This window comes from Felis catus, chromosome E1 (assembly GCF_018350175.1).
Source record: "Felis catus isolate Fca126 chromosome E1, F.catus_Fca126_mat1.0, whole genome shotgun sequence".
Classification (NCBI taxonomy): domain Eukaryota; kingdom Metazoa; phylum Chordata; class Mammalia; order Carnivora; family Felidae; genus Felis; species Felis catus.
The window spans coordinates 15,514,441-15,520,440 of NC_058381.1; positions in this window are offsets into that span (position 1 = coordinate 15,514,441).

The window sequence follows — 6,000 nt, forward strand, 5'->3', positions numbered from 1 at the left end:
CACCAACTTGCTTCGGGGCACCTGGGTGGCTCAGTCAGTTAAGAGTCCGACTCTTGGTTTCAGCTGAGGTCCTGATCTCACAGGTTGTGGGACTGAGCCCTGAGTCAGGCGCTAGGATGACAGCATGGAGCCTGCTTGGGATTCTCTCTCTCCCCCCCGCCCTCTCTCTCTGCCCCTCCCATACTTGTGAACACGATCTCTCTCTCAAAATAAATAAATAAACATTAAAAAAATCAATTTGCTTAAAAAGTGCTTTACATATTCAGCCGTGCTTTGTCCTCACAACAGTGTCTGTGACGGAAATTAATGTGCTGGTTACATTTCTCTACTGCACATCGAAATAAACATATAATTACTACGATAAAATACTTCTCATTAAGCATATGAGGTTAAGTCAACTGCCCAAGGTCTCACAGCTAAAAAGAGGCAGGACCAACAGTCAAGCCCAGGCTGGTTTGGCTCCAGAATCCATGCCCTTGACCATCACCAGCCCCTAAGTGTTCAGCCCTGTCACCCCGGGCTGGGACAGTTGCTGTTCCCCAACACCCATCGACAGGCCAAATTTGCCACACACATTTAAGCTGAAGATAACCCAGCTCTTTTGCACGTGTTAGGGGGGTGTCGAGTCAGAAGGAGGTTTGTTTCACATCCTCCATATGGGATCTACCCAGCTCTGGGTCCATCCTCCCCTTTCGTGGGACAACTGCCCTGGGGCCCGCACTACTGTAGGGCAGGCCTTAGGGCTCACCCAGAGAGCCCAGGGTCTGAGTGGGGGAGTGGGGTCGGCAGCGGCCGCCCCGCCTCCCCGGCCCCCGCCTGCTGGGTCCCTGAAACCCAAGGCTGAGAAAGAGTTCAGCAAAGGGGGTGGAGGAAGCACAGGTTTGTCTTCGCAGGAGGCCCGGTCTGCACTAACGTCGTCGCTGTGGGAGAGTGTGGCTGTTTGCAGAACTGTTTGTGGTTGAGTCGGCTGGAGCTTGGGGTGTGCAGGGGGGCCCTACAGGGGTGGAGGGTAGAGGCCTGATGCCCTGCTGTCACACTGCCCCTGGATGCTGCTGACCCGCCAGTTCCGCCTGCTTCTGGGCAAGGGTGGGGAGCACTTTGCGGCACATGTACGTAGAGCCAGAGTCTGGGACCATGAAGTGCTTCTTCCGGCTCGCCCAGCGCCTCTCCCGCTGCACGGTCTGGGGCCCAAACATACCCATCGGCGGGGCTGCCATGCCTCTGCCCGCTGCCCTCACCCCTCCCCGATCACTCGGCACGCTCCTATGCTGCCTTCAATGCCCTGCTCAGGTGTTGTTCATCCCTGAAGCCGACGCAGGTGTTCTTTCCACGATACCCCCTGGTGGCCGTGCCTGTGACATGTTACCGGGCTTATCACACACCGCGTGATTTGGGTTTAAGAGTCGGTCTCCCCAACAGTGTCGAATTTCTTGAGGTGCTGGAGGGACCGGCTCCATCTTTGTGGTCCTCGAGGTGTGGGGTGTTGATTGATGGGACTTGGAACCCTCTGGGAGAGTCTCAGGACCCACCCTTAGGGAGCCCAGGCTGCAGGCCCAGAGTGGGGCCTGGGAATCAATCATGTTCCCAGGGTTCTGAAGCTGGGGGGCAGGTAGGACTTTCACAAGCACGGCACGTCTTTACTAACAGGGAACCTGAGGGCCTGAGAGGTTAACCTGACCTGTCCAAGGTCATACAGTAACTTTGAGTCAGGGACAGGGCTTGAGGCTCTGCACTTCCCCTTGCCTGAGGGGCTGGGAGCATGGGTCTCCTGCCATCTGGGTCATTCATTCATTCATTCATATTACTTTGCTTTTTTTTCTTCTCCTTAAGTTTATTTATTTATTTAGAGAGAGAGGCAGAGAAAGAGACTGAGAATCCCAAGCAGGCTCTATGCTCCCAGTGCTGAGCCTGACACAGGGCTCGATCCCATGAAGTGTGAGGTCATGACCTGAGCTGAAATCAAGAGGCGGATGCCTAACCAACTGAGCCACCCAAGCACCCCTACCTGGGGTCCCTTTAGGCCCAGCCTTGGGCTCAGGGCTCGAAGCCCACCCATTAAGCCAGTGGAGTTTTCCTGAGGCTCTTCCTTTGGCCCTGCCTGGGTTCTGGTGGCCCTGGTGGTGACTATACCTTGACCCCTTCCCACAGGGCCTTGGCAGAGGGCACTTAGTCTTGAGGAGAAACCCATTTAGTTTCCTTCATCCTACCCTCTGCTGAACAGGCCCGCTGACATTGAGTGTGGGTTTGCCTCAGGGCATTTGCACTAGCCAGTTCCTCTTCCAAAATATCCTTGCACCAAATCACTTCATGGGGGGCTCATTCTCACCTTTTAGATCTCGGCTCAAGACGGTCTCCTAGAGAGCCTCTACCAAAGCCTTTGTGGTCCGGTCCTGTTGTTTATTGTCAGGGAGCTCCTTGTAGGCAGGCACCTAGCACTGTGCCTGGCCCCTGGCTGGTGGAGTTCACAGTGGCTGAAGGGAGGGGCCTGAGCACACAGGTGGCCCTGGCCTCGCCTGTGGGCGACACCTTGGGGTTCCAGGCAGGGCAGCTGGGCGGAAGGAGGCAGGAAGACCAGCAGAGGCCCCGCCAGCCAGCCGGCCCAGCTCCTCCCTGCCTGCGTGCCCTCCCACTCTGGGCGGGCGGCCTTGGAGACAGCAGCATTTAGAGAGAGGAGAGAGGAAAAGCACAGGTCATCCATCAGCAGGGAGACGTGGAGAGCCTGGTAAATCAGGGAGGCTGTCTGAGGCCCTTTTGCCAACTGTCTGCCAGCACCCAGGGCGTCTGGGAGCCTGGGGGACAGGCTGAGGGGCCCCTTTGGCCCAGCTGCCCCCATGGGGACTGAGGACAGCCAAGGCAACCACAGGACCTCCCTGGTTGAGGAGAGACGACCAAGGGATGCTCCATGCCCTGCCCCCCTCCTGCATGCTTCAGTGTGTTGACCCCCCCCCCTCCCCGGGAGCCTAATTACTTATACAACCCTCAGTATTTAGAATTTCAATACAAAAGAGTGTAGAGATTAACATAACAAACCCCAAAACCATCCTCAACAAAATGAACATTTCATCTTTTTTTTTTTTTTTTTTTTGAGAGGGTTTTTAACTTAAAGTGAACTATAAGGGCCACCTGGGTGGTTCAGTCCGTTAAAGTGTTGACACTTGGTTTCAGCTCAGGTCATGATCCAGGGTTGCGGGATGGAGCCCCCAGTCCGGTTCCGCACTGAGCAGGCAGCCAGCTTGAGTCTCTGTCTCTCTGTCTCTCTGTCTCTCTCTCTCCCTCCCTCTCTCTCTCCCTCTGCCCTTCTCCCCAGCCTGCTCTCTCTCTCCAAAATAAGATAAAAAGTAAAATAAATAAAAATATCAACACTGTAAAATATCACAGATATAACTTCCCCTTCCTGGGTCCCATGAGCGCCCCAGGGGCAAGCTTAATTATGCAGCTGATGTGGGTCCGCCCGGGGCTGCCTTTGATATTTTTATTATGCGTATTTATATTCAAGAAGTATTGTTTTATAGAGTTTAAAACTTTTTATAAATGGCACCAATACGGCATGTATTATTCTGCGACTTGGCTCTAAATGCTTTATTAAAAAAACAGCTTTATTGAGGTATAATTTATGCACTCTAAAACGACCATGGTAAGTGTACGATTTAATGATTTTGAGTAAATTTACAGGGTTGTGCAACCATCAGCACAATCCAATTTTAGAACAGTTGCGTGCCTCCTAAAAAGTCTAAGTGGTTTTTTTTTTTTTGTTTTCTCTCTTTCTCTAAATGCTTCTCGATACACATTTTAAGAACTGCCGTCATAAAGCTCCTACTGCGTGCCTAGCGCTGTTCTGACAGCATTCCATACACGCATGGCTCACTTAACCCTCCCAGCCCCTGCGTCTAAGTTGAGCTCTCTTAGAGACAGTGACACTGGGCACAGAGAGGGTGAGAAACCACCCGAGGTCACCTTGCTAGAAACCTACAGAATGTGCTGCGAACCCGGCCTCCTGACCCCAGAGCCTGCGACGCTTCGGTCCCGCCATCTGAATGCACGAATCTGCCTGTGGCTCACGTGTCAGGCAAACACTCGTATCCCGTGATGGGACACTGCGGCTTGGTGTCCCTGGGATGGGAAATGGCGGAGCTGGGATTCGGTCCCAGGTCTGCGTGACCCCCAGGTCCCCCGGCCCTCTTCTAGTCCCCTCTGCGGCTTTTCTTTTTTTTATTCCAGCAAAGGGAGAAGGGGAGAAAAAGAAAGGGAAGAATGAGTGGAAAGGGAGAGAAAGAGAGAGAGACAGGTCAGAACCAACTTTTAAGTTCTTTTGTGCTCATGCAGGTCTCCGCAAACACACTTCTATACCAGCATCTGTGCATGCGCAGCCACACTTGCACCCGTGACCGCACGCACGCACACGCGTGTACACACATCTGCACACACCCGTGCAGGTGCACACATTCATGTTCGTGCCCTCGTGTGCAGTGCACGCATGCTCAAAGGACCGGAGTCAGTGTTCAGAGGTCCTTTGTTGCTCAGAGGACAGAGAATGTCAGTGTGTGTGTGGGGGGGGGGAGGGGTTTTAGCCCCCCACCCCTACCCACACTCCTCTCTTCTGTCCAGGCGCCGGCTGAGGGCCTTTGTTAAGTCAGGTTTCAGCGCAGGGGAAACGGGGCCGGGTATGACTTCTGGGGACTTCGCTGAGCTGCTGGAGCCGTAGGGTCAGCCCGACCTTGTGCTGCCAGGAGTCCCGTCCACTGTGTCTCTGCTCCCCGGCCTGGATGCTTCCCGTCCCCAAGGTCATTCCTGGCCCCGGACTTATTTGAACATACACAGACCTGCAAGGAACGGTGGGGAGCCAGTTTGCTCACTGAGTGAGCAAGCTCTGGGAGCCGGATACACGTCCTCAAGACAGACCCACGAGGGGTGTGTGTGGTGGTCCCTGCCATTTTAGGTGGGAGACCGAGGCACGTGGGCCTTCTGCAGGACCCTACAACTGGTGAGAGGCGGGCTCTGGATGCAAAGCCAGGCTGTGTCCCTGCCCCAGCTGGCCCGGGGATCCCCAGCCCCATCCCATGCAACAGCAGCTGCTCCGAACCTGAACCCGAACCCAGGAGTTCTGGCATCTAGCTCCTGAGTCTGGATCCTGGCTGGTGCTTTACACGGGCTGGTAAGCTGACAGGTTCGTGACGAAGCCTTTACCCAGCCATGGCAGAACAGGAAAAGCAGAGGACAACACGGCGAGTTTTATACAAAGTTAAATCCACTTAATTTGAAAAAGATGGCCTTCTTTGTGATCTTTTTTCTGAAATGAGAATGGTCTTATATGGTGGTTCTGATTAAAAAAAATTTTTTTTTAATGTTTAAAAAACGAGAGAGAGTGAGAGAGAGAGAGAGAGAGAGAGAGCAGGGGAGGGGCAGAGAGAGAGAGAGGGAGACACAGAATCTGAAGCAGGCTCCAGGCTCTGGGCTGTCAGCACAGAGCCTGACGCGGGGCTCGAACTCATGACCTGAGCAGAAGTCGGACACTTAACCTACTGAGCCATTGAGCTGTCCCTGGTGGTTCTGATTTTTTAAAAAAAATTTTAAATGTTTATTTATTTTTGAGAGAGAGAGAGAGACAGAGACAGAGAATGAGTGGGGGAGGGGCAGAGAGAGAGGGAGACACAGAATCCAAAACAGGCTCCAAGCTCTGTCAACACAGAGCCTGATGTGGGACTCGAACTCACAAACCGTTAGATCATGATCTGATCCAAAGTCGGACCCTCAACTGAGTAAGCCACCCAGGTGCCCCAGATTTTATATTCTTACTTGGCGAGATAAAAATGTGGGTAACTGCACACCAGCCCCCAAATCCAGGGGAGATGTTTCTGGTTTGTGGCCCCCTAAAGTCTGGGCCTCTTCTGGGTGCCCACCATTCGACACACCTCGAGCCTGGAATCGGGACTTCTTCTGCAGCTGTCCTCCCCGGTTTCACGTTTGTATTTGCGAAAACAATCTAGTTGAGGAAATCCTATC